This window comes from Prionailurus bengalensis, chromosome E4, assembly GCF_016509475.1.
Source record: "Prionailurus bengalensis isolate Pbe53 chromosome E4, Fcat_Pben_1.1_paternal_pri, whole genome shotgun sequence".
In the NCBI taxonomy this organism is placed as follows: domain Eukaryota; kingdom Metazoa; phylum Chordata; class Mammalia; order Carnivora; family Felidae; genus Prionailurus; species Prionailurus bengalensis.
Genome location: NC_057360.1, coordinates 32,964,509 through 32,982,733, shown reverse-complemented (window position 1 = coordinate 32,982,733; position 18,225 = coordinate 32,964,509).

Sequence of the window (18,225 nt, the reverse complement as noted above, 5' to 3'; positions counted from 1 at the left end):
AAGTATGAGCCCACACACAGGCATTCACTTACACACTAGCAGAAATCCCTATAACTAAAGTGATTTCTTAAAGATTTTCTTTAGAAGACACATACTTTAGAATCAGAAAATTCAAGCTGGGAGGGACTTTCTAATCCTCTGGTCTAGGGCTATTACTGGCTTAGAGATGTTTGTTTGTTTGACCCACACGGTGTCTTAAACACCAGGAGATTTCACATAAACATCTAGGTTTTCAGCATCTCTTGAAGACAGGCTCTAGACAGCCTGGCTCAGCAGTTCCATCCGACAACAGCTGCTCATTTAGATGGAATCCACATGTTAAAATCAGGACAACCCCACCCTACCGGATTCACTCATTTACTTTAATTGTCTGACCCTGTAGGCATATGAGTTTACAACTTCTAGTCCAAATTCCCCCTTTTTATAGATGAGAAAACTGAGGTCCAAGGAGGTCAAGTGATTTGCTCTAGACCATGTAGCAAATTACACACAAAGTCAAGACTAGAACCCAAGCCCAGGGTCCCTTCCACTTGGACCCTGCTCAGCATCCCAACCAGAATCTATACTGATGGCTGCACTGGTTGTTAATTTATTATTTTTTAATTATGCATGTATCCACGCACTGTTGATACTATGGCAAACAAAGTCCCAACTCTCGTGTCCCTCTACTGAGGAATCAATGAAAGGGGATAAAGCAGGAGGAATTAAGGTAGAGATCAAGAGGAACTTCTGGGTCCTTTGAATGATGAGACCTAGCAATAGGCCACCCTGAAGTCTTCTTTGCTTGAGATACACCTCACTTGCTTGGTCTGGGGAGTAAGAAAACCCAAAGGCTCTGGAGGAATCAGTTCTATGTTCTCAAAAGAGCACTCCTAAGATTCAGACATCCACAATGTGGCTTGGGCCTGTGATGTTTCCATTGCTTTGCCCTCCATCCCTGCTCAAGTAAGGCATTGCTGACTCATTTGTGAGTCTGAGTTTCAGGCTGAGAGATGTATGTTTCAACACAGAGGCATTGATTTATAGCTATAGGGAATCTGGGAATTCCTCTCTCCTGCTCCCAGGCAGCTCTTACTTGGTGAGGACTCTTTCACCACCCAGAGGCTTTAACCTCAACAATACCAAACATATGACAATAAAGCCATGTGACCCAAATCCCACTCTTCTCCGCTGAGCAGGGTGCGTAGCAACTGGGACTGCTCCCAGTGGTTCAGGACAGTGGAGAATTTAGTGTCCCTGGAGTCAGTAACAGCAATAGGCTGGGTTATTTGTCAGCGGGTCTGTTGAAGAGGGGGTGAGGACATCAAACTGAACAATACAATTCTGGTCTCTCTCAGAGGAATTCAGACCCCATCCAGCCTTCTGGAAGGCATTTTGGAGCCCATCAATTGGCATTTGGGGGAATTCAGACCCCATCCAGCCTTCTGGAAGGCATTTTGTAGCCCAAGTCCTACCCTGATTTATCTCTGGCTCCATCCAAGTGTTTCAAGGTACTGGGGCTACAGATGAACCTAACACATTGCCTAAACTGTAGCCTGAATTGTTGCCCCTTCCTCTGTCTCCTTACCCTGTATAGAGGGTCCCAGAATGTGATCCAAATTCGAGGCTTATTGAGATTTCTGTAGTGGAAGCTGCAGCAAAAATAATTTATAAATGAATCTCACTTTCTAGCCCAGGCAATCAAACAGATTTCAGTTTGAGATTTTAGGTGAATTCCCCACTAAAGTGTTCAGAATTATTAGTTTCTGACTCTCTTTTTATCCTTGAACTAAGCCAAGTGCTGGTAAGTGTCCTCAAAGGAACAGTTTTCTTTATTCCAAATTTCGATCTATGTGGGAAGAGGAGAAAAACAAGGTCCAGTAAATCACTTGGAAGTAAGCTCTCTCCCTGAGAGCTCTCTCCATCATTCTTCCTCCCCTCCAGTGTCAGTCAGAGACTCCACTTCCACCCCTCCCCAGGCCCCACCCACCCCCCACCCCTGGCAAAAGAAGGTTCCACTGGCCCTGCAGACATAAGAGCCAAATAAGAAACTGCCATGAATGTGAAGATTCACAGTCCTGATCTTATTTTATTTTAAGCTTATTTATTTATTTTTGAGAGAGAGAGACAGAGACAGAGAACACATAAGAGCAGGCAAGGGGCAGAGAGAGAGAGGGAGACATAGAATCTGAAGCAGGCTTCAGGCTCTGGGCTGTCAGAGCAGAGCCCCACAGGGGGCTCAAATTCACAAACCCACAAACTGGGAGATCATGATCTAAGCTGAAGTTGGATGCTTAACAGACTGAACCACCCAGGTGCCCCATCACAGTCCTGATTTTAAATACACTGCCCTGTCAGGACAGAGCAGTGTCCCAATTTTGACTTCATGGGCAGTACTGAACAACATATCCCATGATGTTATGCTGTTGTAAAATGAGACTGTGGGCATGAAAGCTTTCTGAACTTGGTCAAGTGTGGATGGGAGGGATCATCACTGTGGTTATTTACTCTGTTTTCTCATGTAAATCAATCTCTGGCCTCAGCAGCAAGGGGACAGAGGGCAGCAAGGGGACTTGAGGGCAGCAAGGCACAGACCAGACAGGAGCTCTCGTGAGCCAGGAGTTCCTACCAGTGTCAGGCTCAAGGCTAAGCTACCTGAGCACTGGACATGTGTTGACTTCAGCAAAATGAGTTATCTGGGGATACAGAATCCTATGGGGGGGGGAGGGCAATGTGGTAAGAAATTGGACTTCTGTTCAATAAGACTGATTGACCAAATGTGTTTTATCTGTTTTCCCTCCCCACCCCACCCCCCACCATTCTGGTACAACCACAAGGTTAAGAAGAGGACAAAAAGCATTGGGGAGGGGTAGGATAAGAAGGTATGAGAGATTTCAACAAAAATATTAGGAGATGAAATATTCTCTCAACGAAAATAAGGAGTGGGGAGGGCCAATGTTTTGGTTATAAAGCTTTCAGTGCTATTTGATTTTTAAGGCAGATAAACATAATATTTAAGAATGATATTATCATCACATATTTTTAAAGACAAAAGAAAAAGCACGTGGGAGTCAGGGGACCTGACTATCAGACCTTTCTTTGGCATTCAGACCATTCTTTTGGCTTGTGGCTGTTGCTGTCTGAGCCTGAACCCCTTTGTGGGAAGGACCTGAGCAAATTCCACAAGCACCTTCTCGTCCAAACAATTCCTAGTTCTGTGGTCAAATTCTAGAGACAGCACTGATGTCCTCAGAAAAACAACCTATGTTTGGGATGAATCAAAACTTGTCTCAAATTTCCCTTCTCTCAACTTCTAGTTGTATGAACGAGCTGGACCTCCGTTTATTCATCTCTTACATGAGGATACTACTTCACAGGATTGACAAGAAGATCAAATTAAATAAATAAAACAAGAATAAGTCTATGCAAATGTTATTTTTCTCCACCATCTTTAGGCGAGGATCTGGCGCGGTTCTGGGCACCAGGCATTCACTTCATAGAAACCTGGAAAATTCAGAAGCGAGTTACTATATGTTTATTCTTGGGGCAGGGAGGATATGAAGCCCTTCATTTCTGTTGATTGGATTAGGGGCAAGGTCCAAGTGTGGATCTCAGCGCCTAGTGAATACTTCCTTTGAGGAGAAGGGCAGACCAGGGAGGGTATAAATGAGAGGTTCTTTAACCAAGCAACAGCCCCACCTCACACCCCTCCACCCTCTCCAACCCCCCCCCTCCAGTGTGGGAACTTTCTCTTAACACAGTCCACATACCCAGCCTCAACCTAGATTAGCCTCCTATCCAATAACTTGTGGTTTTGCAGAAAAGGTACGGATGATGTCCACAGGGATTTCCACACTCTTGAGGGGCTCTGGACTGGCACACTAATTTCCACACTAATTTATCCACGTCACCTAAGGCTTTAGTTGTATAGCATTCAAAAAGCTCATTCGACCTGGTCACTGCCTGTAGAAACCTGCCGCCTGAACCCCACCTCAATTCCCACAGCCTGAACCCCAATTTGTCTGAGTTAAGCTGAGGCCTAAAAGGTGACTGGATGCCATGGGGGGTTAGCAGGAAGGGAGGAAGGGAAGATGTACATACCGATGTAAGAGTTAAGTGTTGATCTCATGTAACTCCTGGCCAGGAGAACCCCAGAGTCAAGAGCAAAGAAGGTTCAGGTCTTTCCTCACACAGACCCAGACCAGAGGCCTGAGGCCATCCCACATGAAAAACACAAGCATCATTCCCTCATTCATCATTCGGTAAATATTTACTGAACACCTACTATATGCCAGACAAATTCCCTGCCCTCATGAAACTTACCACCTCCTATTGTCATCTTCTATTGGTACTGAAGCCCTCTGTTTAAACTTTCACTTATGAGTCCTTCTGCTATTGTAACTACCTCCTATCCGCCAGCTTCCAGCCCCATTCTAATCTATCCTGCAGTCCTTTGTGAGCTCTGACCCCATGCACTTTCCTGCTCAAAAACATTCTGTGACTTCCCAAGGTTTATTGAATCAAAGCACTATTCACTCATCCAACACATGTTTATTGTGTATCTACTATGTGCCGGGCTCTGTTCTAGGTTCTGGGGGATACAGCAGTGAGCAGGACACATAAGAACTTCTGCTCTCATAGTACTTAGATTCTAGTGGGGAGAGACAGAAAATAACCAAGATAAATAAGTGAAGCAAGTAAAGCACATTGGTTGGTAATAAGTTCCAAGGAGCTTAGGGAGGGGAGGGGGCAGGGAAGAAGTAAAATTTTAGATAGACTAGGGAGAAGATGACATTTGAGTAGAGATCTAAGAAAGTATTGTTGGATGGAACCGTGTAGATAGCAGAGGGAAGATGGTTCCTGAAAGAGGGGCGATCAAATGAAAAGATCCTGAGGTAAGCACGTACTTGCTCATTAAAGGAGGGTCAGGGAGGTCAGAATGAGGTTCAGTGGCTGGAACAGAGCAAGGAGTGAGGGGAAAGTGTTGGGATACAAGGTGTGAGAGGTAATGACTTTAGCTTTTACTCTAAGGCAGATAGGGAGCCACTAGGGGCTTTAGAGTAAGTGCAACAAGGTGTGACTTGTTTTGCAGCATCGTTCTGGCTGCTGTGTTTAAGACAGGAAGAATGGAGAAAAAGGCCAAGCAGGGAGTCTAATTGGAAGGCCCCTCTCTCACCCTAGCCTGCTTTTCCAACCACATCTCTTAACCATTTCACAACTCCACAGCCCTCATAGACTCTTCCCAGAGCACACATTACAGCTGCTGGCCTACCATTCTCGATGAAATTACCACCACTTGGAATATCAATACGACAACAGGAACAATAGCTGTTACTTACTAAGCGTCAATAACTCCAGTCAAATGTGGTTTTTGAAATATTATCAGATGTCACTCACAGACATTATTTCATTTCATGTTTATATTTTGTTCCTATTTATTGGGAAAGCCGAGGCTTTTTACAAACTGTCACCAACTGGGAAGGTCCCTGGGCCCAACTGTAAGATGCAAAACAAGTGCTGTCCCTCAGGTCTCAAATGGGCCATTTCTATCTTTGAGGGTCTCCATGCCATGTGACTCTCTGGGTACTTCCTCACAGAAAGTCTGAACAAATGGGGAGAGTTATGTTTAAAATGACCCTGACAGGTCAGTATCAATTTTCTGGATTGAAAAATAGAAGCAAAAAACATTTGGGCAGAGAGAATAACATTGCAAATGGTCAGAGGTACCATGTGGGAAGGTCAGGAGGTTTCAATTTGCCGGAGCTTTAGCATTTGTAGGGACGAATCAGGCAGGAAACAGACCTAAAAGGCCTTGAATGTCATATCCAAGAGCCAGGCGTTCACCTCTTTATAGTCAGGGAGGATGGAAAGGTTTTAACTAAACAAACAAATAAAAATATTCTTTAAGTTTGAGCAAGATAAGAGTGCCTGGAAATGTGCAGACTGAGGCTACCTGGAGAAAATGCTTTCCTTTTAAGGGAAGCAGACACTAAGCTCTGGCTGATAGTTGCCATGCAGAAAGACAGGCCCAGCCTTGCCACTGGGAAATCTAGACTTTATGTAAAACTTTGTATACGTTTGCAACACGTTTAAAGAAACAAATTTAATTACATGAGCCATATAAAACACTCCATGGGAGCTGCTATTTGGGGGGGGTTCTGCCCTGGAGTATAAACGAGTTCCAGGAAGATGGGGACTTTGTCTTGTTTCCACTGTGTTCTCAGCGGAGAACTTGGCACAGGGCCTGGCACACAGTAAGTGTTCAATACATATTTATTCCGTGCATACGCAGGGGCTAGGTATTAGTATTCCCCCTTACACTTTAGGAAACTGAGGCTCATCGAGGATAATAGATCACACGGGAAGTGGCCATACTCTGGCTCAGGAGCAAATCTCTGAACTTCAAATGAGATAAAATGACTCATAGGAGAGATCAATTAAGAGTAGAAATAGTTCTTCGTCTGTCCCTTACACCACCCCCTATCCCAGGGCTGTTCCCACTTGTTACCAAAGTCTCATGTATGGCGCTACCTGGTTTTAACTCCCCTGGGATACTTCCGATCCCACTCTGTTGGGACTGTTTTTTCCCCTATTTTGTTCAGACCTAGGAATTAGAGACGAGGCAGCCCACACACCACCTGTCCCTCCCCAGCACAGTGACATCTGCATAACGTTGGGCTGCTAACAGTAGCAGCTTCTCTCCTTGGCCTTTCAAATCCAAGGAAGGACCCACCAGGCCTTCCCTGGCCAGGTGCCTGGCTGACAAATCCCTTAGCATAGCCAAGTAGCTTCAACGCTCTTGCTGTTCTAGTTCACTAGTTACAAAACATTATCTGCAGAGCCGGGCATCGCTGCTGCATAAATAGAAATGGAAGGAGGTAACAAAATAGTAGAGCCAGTGAGTGGGGATTTGGGGAAATAAAACACTAATCTTTGAAGCTTCTAAAATAAGAGGCAGGATTTCTAAGAAGATCTACTCAGTTGACATGAAATCAATCCTTGCTTCTGCCCTTTCATCTAATCAGACAGGTTAGTTAGTCAATCAACAAACATTTATTGTGCAGGGCTCAACATACTTCTGGAAGTGCAGGTCATGAATTGAATGATGCCCATGAACTGAGTGTGTCATACTCCATTCATATATTCATGTACTTTTAATTCATTAAGAAAGGATGAGGAGGGAAAGAAACACTAGCATGGTTTACCCAGAGGGGTAAATGTTTAATCCAGAGGGGAAAGTTGTTCTTCCCCAATATGATTCTAAGAGTGATTTACCAATATTAGTTTTTCTGGAATCTTCCCAGCATCTTGTACTTTGAAGGAACAGCTGCAGCTCAGTGCCCTGCCTTCTATACAGCACTGCCAGCCAATCGGCCAGGTTCATCTTGCCCACCACCATTTTCCTTAAATGGCTTTAGTTTCAAGTACATCGGGGGCATTTTAAAAAATTTGTTAAGAGAGTCTTACCCGAGGTCACTCAGCTGGTAAACGGTGAGTGGGAAGCTGACCCGCCCTATCTGACTGACTTCGTGCCCTTTCCATTAGGTCATGAGGGGGAACCGAAGCTTTGGAATGTTAATCGTGCCCATGGGCCCGAAGTAATATCCCAGGATGTAAATGTGTGTGACCATCTGTCTGTCCTGGGGGCGTGAAGACGGCAACATGCTCTGCCCTTGACCCTAACTGACTGAGCCCGGGGGCCAGCTCTGAAGCTTTAGGGACCTGGGAACCAGTGTGCCTGTGTCTGGAGGCCCTGAGAGTTTCGCTCTGTTTCAGAGCAGGCACTGCCACCTCCCAGTTACTATTCTGTGCTGTGGCAAGTGCCAGCTTGTCTCCCCTTCCCGCCCAGCCCAGGAACCCTCCGGCATTTCTAGTTCAGGCCCAGACCCGTCCTGGCAGCCTGGATTCCACTGCCGAGGCTGGAAGCTCATCTCAGCCCAGTGACCATCTTGCTCTGGTTTTTGTCACAGGAGAATTGTGATTCCAGCAGTTTTGGGAGTTGGGGGTGGGCAGCCACAGATGTCTCGCTCAAACTACAGAGTGGTGGGGTGGAGGTCAGGGTGCAGAGAAGGAAAGACGGGAGAGAAGCGGGGAGGGGACGCTTTAGACATTCCACTCCTGAGGCTGTTTCATCCCAAATCCAAGGTAAATAAAGGAGTTGGGGAGGCTGGACTGGACCCAGCAGCCCAGCCCTGAGTTCTAGCCCTGACAGAGCTGAAAGGAGGACTTTCTGGCATTCCCACACGGGGGTGGGAAAGAGGCTGGGTCTGGGCAGGTCTGAGGAGCCCTTGTTCCCTATGGCCCTGGGGGGAACACGCCCGGATTTGCTGACCTCTCTGGTAGGAGTCTATCAGGTAGGAAGCCCAGCCTCTGATGGCACTTGCTGTGTGTGGGCGTGTATAAGCAAATTGTGTAGTGCATTTGTGCATTTAGTGTTTATCTGAAATTCAAACTTAACGGGGATTCCCAGTATAGGGGAGTGAGGTGACACTTCAGTCCCTCTGCCCCTCCAATTTCAGTGAGATGAGGGCCAGTTTCTGGCATGTATCCCTGCTTTAACCTGATCCCCACCTTACAGCAAGAGAATTCCTTGGGCATTGGCATTCCAAGACAGCGCCCGTGCCCCAGCCCCCACATAGCTAGGGCCCCTCTGCCTTCAGTTCTGAAACTCCAAAGACTTTCATGTCAAGTATTAATGCTGCATCCTGGAGCCCCTTTGAAGATGAAAAGCCCTCCTGAGAAGTGAAGGGCTCTGTTGTTGTAATTAACATAATTACAAGCAATTTTTCCCATAGCCCTGTGGAAAACTGGGGGACCTCACTTCTTGTAAGAAATACCTACCTCGCTCTCCCAGGAGAAGGCCAACCTCTTCTAATCCAGCACTAGGGTAGATGTCCCTGCCAGCCCCGGTCCCCAGTACCACCCACCTTGACTTAGACTTGGTTTTTGTTTCTGGTTTTGTTTTGCTTTTACCTTTTCAGATGATTCATCACCACGACAAGGGATCCACCTTTCTGGGCACAGTAGCCACCCTCTCCTGGGACACGTCTGTGCCTACCTTCCTGGGTTGAAAACACTCGGTGAATGATAAAGCTGAAAGCTACTATTTCTACCCGAGTCCTGGACCAGACAGAAGGGATGTCAGCTGCCTCTCTCAACCCAAATGCCCTGACGACTGGGAGCAAACTCTTCCCTGATTCAAAGAATCAGTTGCCACTGTGCAGAGTGACTATGTGGGAGGACACGTAAGCATTTCCCTGCAGAGGTAGCTGGTCACACAATGGTAGCCAGGGCAGCTAAAGGCCAGGCCCAGAGGCCCTGAACAGAGTCTGTGGTCTTAACCGTTTCTAGGATTGCATCCTCCTGCTGTCCCCAGGGAGGCGATCATCTCTTCCACAGAAGAAGCCACAGCATTTCCTTCTCTAAAGGTTTAGCATAGAGGAGGTGCTCAGCATTACTAATTGTGCCAAATGAATCTGTCTGTGCTAGGCCAAAGAAACATCTCTGTCTCTCTCTGGATTCCCGGGGCTCTAAACAGCTTTTGGGTTTCCTGGCATACCAACGTATGACTCGTCTCTGACCTGTTATGTGAGTGTCAAAACTTACAGAAACGTCCGATATGGTTACTGTTGGCAGTGCAAACTGCCCAACTGCCCAAACTGTCTGTAAGTTCAAGAATTTTAGACTGTAGACTGATGATGGCAAATTAGTGAGATGTTATAAAATTTCCCCATCACCCAAAATCTGTCTTCAATACCTTTGTATCGGCCTTACCCTAGGCTCCTTAGGAAATCAGAAAAAAGAAGAATCCTGGACTCCAGAAGAATATGCCCTCAGGGCCTGGTCATTATAACCAGCTCCTTTCCCCACAGTACACGTGTACACACGCATGCACGCACACACACATGCACACACACACACACACACACACGCATATACTCATCTGGGACGGCAGAGCCAACTCCTCACCCTTCCTGTTTCATTCCATTTAATTTAATAGGAACTTGTACTTAGAGAGTAAATAATGCTCAACAACAACAACAGTTCATTATTATTGATCTAGTCTCTTTGAGATTCAGAGTCAGCAGAACATGTCAGATGAACTTAGGGTATCTTGACAGGGGCTCAATGACAGACAGTTGCGATTAGGCTGCTGAAATGGTGTTCACCATGACAGGGGAGAATTGGGACTGGTGTCCAAGGGCCTAGAGCCCATCAGAGGGGAGATCTGACTCTGCGAACAACATGAGGCTGATGCTGGAGCCTCCTTCCAACCCATCCAGCTTGACACTGCGGGAGTCCCTGGGGAAGTGGCTATCTGCTGAAGGGCTACACCATTGGGAGCTAGCTAACTCTGGCATGGCATGCCTAAGGTTGACTGTAACAAAGTGGGGCAGCCAAGGTCAGGGAAGGGGAAGGCAGGAAGAATGTCTGCTCTTGCCCCCTGGAACACAGCTAGGCTTCAGCAGTGACCGCTTAACATCAGTGTAACCAGGACTGACCCTTTGGGCTGTGTTTGCACTGTTGAGAGATTTGGCCAAATCAGGGGGAAGACTGCACTTCCCGCTAACGTACGTGTGTAGAAGCTTGATGTCTTAGTCTGTTTGAGCTGTTATAACAGAATACCATAAACAGAAATCTTTTTCTCACAGTTCTGAGACTGGGATGTCCAAGATCATGGCACTGGCAGATACGGAGTTTGATGACAGCCAGCTTCCTGGTTCTTCTTGGCCATCTTTTTGCTTTGTCCTCACATGGTGGAAAGGATGAGGGAGCTCTCTGGAGTCCCTTTTATAAGGGCACAAATTCCATCATGAGAGCTCCACCTTTATGAACTAATCATTTCCCAGAGGCCCTACCTCCAAATACTATTACCTTGGGGGTTAGGATTTCAACATATGAATTTTGGGGGGATACAAACATTCAGTCCGTTGTCCTCAGCATCACTGGGATTCCTATATTAAAAGAAATTCCTTCTTTTGGGTAAAGGCTGAAGCACAGGAACAACTTTGAAGAATGACTGCTCTTCAAGTAATATACTTAAGAAACAAATCTACCTTTCCTAAAAGAAAAGGGTAGAGTATCCTTCATTTTAAAATCAAGAATACAGTTCTCTTTCTTTTCTTTTAATGATTTTCAAGGTCTTTTTGTTTTCTGAAGAGCAAAGAGTGATTTCAGGGTATATTCCTGGGCGGTTGAAAAAAATTCCTCCTTGGATCTCAGCTACCAATGCTCAACCCTTACCCATGCTACCTTCCTTTCTCTTCCCAATGGAATCTGTCTTATCCCAAATACATTCACCATCATCCACGCTACCACCAGAAGGATTGCTGTTACAGTTACGTTAGGATTGGAGGATGCAGTGATCCAAACATTCATCTGGCTCTCAAACTCCAGCCCTGTCTTCAGGCAGAACTGGAGGACCTACAAGTTTGCAGAAGAAGGGTAGAAGAGTCCACTGTGCTCAACACTGAGCTGCAAACAGCTCTGCAATCTGCCCTGGTGGACTTTTCACTGCAAGACTTTACAATAAATTCATGGAAGGACATCTTCAGTTACAAATTTTAGGTCTAAAGCTTTCAGTTTGAACCAGAATGAATGCATAGAGAAGAAAGCAAAGAGTAATAAAAAGCACACAAAGATGCTAGAAATCTTGTTCATGAGAAATGTATGGCTGTTAAATCTGAGAAAGGCCAATGTTTATTGGGGCTTCCCTATTTGAAGAAACCATCTGCCCCCCCCAAATGGAAAGTCAATCATCAGCCAAGGAAAAAGACTGAGATCACTGAAGCCTACCACACCAGATGTGATAGGCTCCCCGGTTTAGCCTGTGATGTGAGTGCTACACTGGGGTAACAGTCAAATGTGGGAAAACATAAGAGCAGCTGCTGTTGATTTGGACTAATAGGCAATTATGGATTCAATTTCATTCGAGATGGTAATTCTTCATTTGTCAAAAAGTAGGACCACAATCTGTGCCCACAATCTATGCTTCTTCTTTCCAAAAGAAAAAAAAAATTCTCATAAATTGTCACATAGATGGACTGGCGGTAGAAGAGTCAAGATTTTCTCGGGCAACTTGACATGTAAAAGACAAATGATAAAAAAATGCATCACCTTTAAGTCAGGCCATCACAGGCTGGATTAATCATTCCCCTTTTCTGCTCTCCCAGTGCATGGCTCATAGTTTCATTAAAGAATTGATCATGTCGTGATGTCATGGAGAATGACTTTGAGGGCTGCCCCTTCCCTCTGGACTGTGAGCTCCCTGAAGCTAGGGCTTTTGTTTGATTCTCTCACATGAATTGCCTTGGCACTCAGTATATTCCCAGAGTGCAGTGGTCACAATGATTACTCAACAAGCAGATACCCTCCTGGTGATATACTGGACCCAGTGACACATATAAAGTGTAAACTCATTTAGTACTTAATATATGACTGAGATTTGAATCCAGTCCATCTAAATCCAGTATCCACAGTCTTAGCCTCTTTTTTTTTTTAATCCTCTTTGTAAACCTACCTTTCCTGAGAAGGATCAGTCAGTAAATGCAAGAAAGTATCAGCTTTCCTCCTTCTCCAGTGGCTGCTCCTTCTCAGTCACCTTGCTTGTTCTTCCTCAACAGCGATCCCCACCCCCAGCCTCTTAAATTTGCAGGGCCTGAGGGCTCAGTTCTCAGACCCCTTCTCTGTATTTACACTAGGTGATGTAATTCTGTCTTATTCATATGCTGACCGCTCACAGATGTGCTTGGGCCTCCTGGCATCTTGGATCTCTCCTCGGAAGCACAGATATGCACACATCTCTGACTACCTCTTGGATCTCTCTACTTGGATGTCTAATAAAATTCTCAAGCACATGTGAATCAAATGACTTTTTTTGTTAGATACATGGGTGCAGGATCTCTGAGGCCAAAAAGGCGGAACAGAAGAAGTTAACAGCTGTGGGGAGCAACACCCTTAGGTTGGCCCAGTGGATGCCCTTGTGTTGTAACAAGGCCCTGCACAGGGACCAGCATGGGTGGGTGTGGATTTCATAAACCTACTTCACTATAGTCTCTACTTAGGATGCTTCTATCGGGGACATTTGAGATGCTAGTTTCAAAAATGTTGAGAAGTGTAAGGAAGTATTTGGTAAAAATACGAAAAAGTCTCCAAAGTCTTGGTGGGCAGCATGGATAGCAAAATAACTGCTTAGGGAGGCATCAAAAAGGAAGATTTAATACCCTTGTCCCCTACACCAAACATTATGATTTCTCTGAAGTCCCAATCTGAGCACATAATCCCCTTGCCTGAAATGCTTTAATGGCTTCTCAGCTTAAGTGGGGTTGGGCCTAAACCCCCCAGCAAGATGTGCAAGGCCTTTAACGGACTGCCACCCTCCCTGTTGGCCTCACCAACTACTCCTCTCTCAATGATGCACCCCAGCAACATGGGCTTGCAGTTTTCCAAACACATCTTTACACCTTTACTCGTGTTATTCCGTCTCCATGGAGTATTCTTTCCCTACTGTTCCCCTGGGAAACCCTGACTCAGCATAGCCTCTGTGCAGCTCCCCATGACCCTCTCCCTTCCCTCCACAGAAGAATGAGTTTCTTTATCCTCTGGGTTCCTAGAACCCCTTCTACATCCTTCTAATACAGATTTTATTTTATTTTTTTAAAGCTTTATTTATTTAAGTAGTCTCCACACCCAACATAGGGCTCAAATTCATGATCCCAAGATCAAGAGTCACACGCTTTTCCAACTGAGCCAGCCAGGTACTTCCTAATATAGATTTTAGCCCACGATGATGCAATTATTTAATTGCTTTGTCTCTCCAGATAGACTATGAGATCTTCAAGGGAAAAGTCTGAGGTTGGAGCTTTTAAAATCCTTGATGTCTAACTGGAGTGTTATGCTTGATGTCTAACTGGAGTGTATTATGCTAAATGAAATAAGTCAGTCAGAGAAAGACAGATACCATATGTTTTCACTCATATGTGGAACTTGAGAAACTTAACAGAAACCCATGGGGGAAGGAGAGGGGGAAAATAGTTACAGAGAGGGAGGGAGGCAAACTATAAGAGACTCTTAAACACAGAGAACAAACTGAGGGTTGATGGGGGGGGCAGGGAGGAGGGGAAAATGGGTGATGGGCATTGAGGAGGGCACTTGTTGGGATGAGCACTGGGTGTTGTATGTAAGCGGTGAATCACAGGAATCTACCCCCAAAACCAAGAGCACACTGTATACACAGTATGTCAGTCAACTTGACAATAAACTATATTAAAAATAAAATAAAATAAATAAAATAAAGTAAAATAAAATAAAATAAAATAAAATAAAATAAAATAAAATCCTTGATGCCCAGCATCATGCCTGGAATACAGCAACTGTTTAGTAAATGTTTGATAAATGAGTGAATGTATGCATGCAGAGCCCTGCCCCAAAATATGAAAAATAGAGTATAGCTGTACCAATATTCCACTAGAAGAGGATATGTAAGGCTTTCTCCCCTCTAGCATAGCATTTTAGGCTCCATCTCCATCAGATTAATATAATCTGATAAAGTATTTCATTTTTAGGCTTGACCTAATATAAATGAATCTCTAATAAACCTGAGGAAACATATTTATTAAAAGTCACTATCTTCCAGGCTCTGGGTTTGACAATGGGAACTTGTTATGGTACAGATGAACAGAAAGGGTAGGAACTATATATATCAATATTTTATATTTCTGCGTACACTTAAGTGCATTACAAAGCTTTTCTTTTCTCACACATACTCGCATTTTCTAAAATGTGCTCCACCTTGAAAATGTATTGCTCCATACACAATAAATGCTGTGGAATCCGATGACTACACAGGTTTCTAATTTCCTGTTGTCCTGTATCCTTCATATCCTGTCTTGAACACACACACACACACACACACACACACACACACACGCACACGCTGTCCATGTAGTCGGCCGAAACAACTCATACAGACTAAGATCTAGAATCTAGATCAATTTGGAATTCAATCCTAATGGTCAATGAATGTGACTGACGGACAAATGCTCAATGGTAGCAGACCCACCCCGGCCCCAAACCCCACCCTGGTCCTAAAACAACCATCCTGGCTGCTTCCTGGGCATCGGCATTTCTTGGTTCAGCATTTATCACAGAGTATTGCAATCATAATCTGCATAGTTATCCGTATCTAAACCAGACTGTAAACTCCTTTAAGAGACCAACATGGACCGTATTCTTTCTCCTAGCCTCAGCTGCTAGCATAGACCTGGCATGTGGTGTCTAGTCTATGTATTTTTTAATGAATAAACTCATTTTATTATAAGGGTGGTGAGATACTAATTTCTACCAGCATTCTCAGGGAGAGGCTGGAATGCTTTGGGGTGTATATAGACGCATGTGTATACATGTGGTGGAGAAGCTGGTCTTGTGTGTAGGAAACTATCTGATTTAAGCCCTCTAGAGGAGAGGAGATAAATGTGTGGGTGTGCATAAGAACTTTCCCCAGAGCCCTCCCAAATAAGTAGTTGAGATGTCTGAACTTCCGTCATTAGAAAGGCATACCTTTGCATTACATATGGCTCCCTATCAATGTATCTTGAATCCATGTGTCCTTGCTATTACATAAGTTATCACATTAGTTGCAGCATTCAAATATCTTCAGTATCTGATCTATAGCTTCAAATCGTACACCCCCGGCCCACTCACCTCCTAATTTCCACACCCACCCCACTGAGAATCTGAGATAGACCTCTGCTAACTTTTTGTAGTTTGCATTAGAAAGTGGTTTGTTTATTCGTCTCTTAAAATATATAGTTATATATCAAATAATCTCTTTCAAACAATATACACCATAATATACGCAAGCGGTGAAAACACATCAATTTGTGTAATTCCATGAATTCATAATGGTACTAAAAATAAAACAAAACCTTGACTAATCACCATTAGAAAACAGAGAATTGACTCCTTGTGTTGAAAATTTGTAAATGAAGGGAGGGAATCAACCATTTATTCTGCCTTTCCTAGAGAAACTGTACCACTGGGTCACCAAAGTTTCGATAAGGGAGAAGTCTGTCTTCATAGAGATAGTTCAGCAAGGGAGTGAGGAAGAAATAACAGAACTAGGATATCACCCCTGTGATAGAACTGGAATGCAACCTCTAATGAATTAATGAATTGAGACATTAAGCACCAATGGCTGGTAGCATCACAAATAACAGAAAATCACATTATATGCCTCCTGTAGGAAGCATAAAACACTAACTATAATGAAGTCTGATCAAAGTTCTAAGTCCAGCAACCTATCTGCAAGAAATATAGAGAACAGCAGAAGACCTTAAACCAAGAAAGTGTAAAGAAAAACAGGATGACATTTATGAAACAATGAAAAATTTGAACACCAACTAGATACACGATGTTATTAAATAATTGTTGTCATTTTTAGGTGAAATGCCATTATGGCTATTTTAATTTTTTATTAAAAAATTTTTTTTAACCTTTATTTATTATTGAGAGACAAAGAGAGACAGAATGTGAGCAGGGGAGGGGTAGAGAGAGAGGGAGACACAGAATCTGAAGCAGGTTCCAGGCTCTGAGCTGTCAGCACAGAGCCTGACACGGGGCTCAAACTCACGGACCGCGAGATCATGACCTGAGCCGAAGTCGGACGCTCAACCAACTGAGCCACCCAGGCGCCTCTATTATGGCTATTTTTAAAGAAAAGAATCCTTATCTTGTCAAAATGCATACGACAATATTTACAGATGAAATAATATGATGTCTGGGATTTGTTTCAAAAATAATGTGGGGGTGAGGGAGGTCAGGGACAATGGTTGGGTGCATGTGTGAAATAAGATGGCCTTGTGTTGGCGATTGTTGAAGCTGAGTTATGGGGTACGTCTGAGTGCATTATACCATTCTGTCTGCTTTTGTATATACTTGAAATTTTCCAAAGAATAAGTTTTTTTCTTCTAAAGGTGTTAACCTTCCTCAATATTCTGATATTCTTGTCCTAAGGGACAGCCACTTCTCTCCCACCTTTTGAGATCATTCTCCTAGGGAGTCTGGGGAATTGCAAATATCCTGGGAAAAGTTACATTAATCCATTAATATCTCTGCACACTAGTTAAAAGATTATTTCCTGGGCTGTCTTTACCTCTGAAAATACTGAATGCCTGCAGATAAACATTAAAGAAAACCTTGGAGGAGGGAAAAGTAAGGGCTGAGTATGGGAAGAAGAAAGGAGAACAAATTTGGGCTTCATTAGGATTTTTCCACATCCTTCACTATTTGGCTCAAGCATCTTCTTTGTGTGGGTTTTTACTAGGGGAACTTTCACTGAAGGCATGAAAAAAATGTTTAAATTTTGGATTCTCAGGGTTCCTTTTTATGTTGTTAAAGGCTAGTATAAATACTTATAGGAGAAGAAGGAGTCTTTTTTCCTTGTCTAGTGAGCCAGCGATGAGACTGTTTGGGTGGGGCGAGGCACAGTTTTGCCTGAACCCGAGAACAGTCTAGACCTGTCCACAAGACCACAAGGACGTGGAAACCAGGAGACAGTAAGAAGTCATCTCAAGTGCTCAAGAGTATAGCTTCTTATAGAAGATCTCTGGAAGAACACCAAGGAACTGGTTGCCGCTGGGGAGAGAAGCTGGAGCACTCCGGACAGGGTGGGAGGGAAAATAAAGTATGACTTTATTGTTACAGTCAGATTATACTGTGGTTAGTGCCTTAAAATATATGATGACATTTTGCAAACAGCCTTTTGTTGACATAAGTATACCTTTTTATCTTCAAATTAGACAGAAGACAGATGTGTTTGTTTATGGTTTCCTTGGCTGGGCCAGCTGCTGACACCACTGTCTGTTTGCACATTTTCTTGATAGGCCTTCCCCTGCCCTCCCTACCCAACGCCAACCTCCCAGAATCTAATTGGGAGCAGTGGATGGCCACTAGAACCAAGAATAGGATTCTAGTAGTTCTAGTACAATTTCCCCATGGGAGACATGGTATCAGTGAAAGCTCAGATGTTCCCACAGAAGCACCCCTAATAGCAGAGCCAAGGGAACCCTCTCTTTGATGGCTCCCATTTTACCTTAAGTATTCAGATGAATTCTGCAATCTCTGATTTATCACTTTGTTCTTCTAGAACATGATATTATATTATTACTAGGGGAAAAAGAGTTGCTATATTTATCCCATGAATTCCAGAAGCCCCGCACACCTGTGCCTGTTGCTGAAGTACAGAGT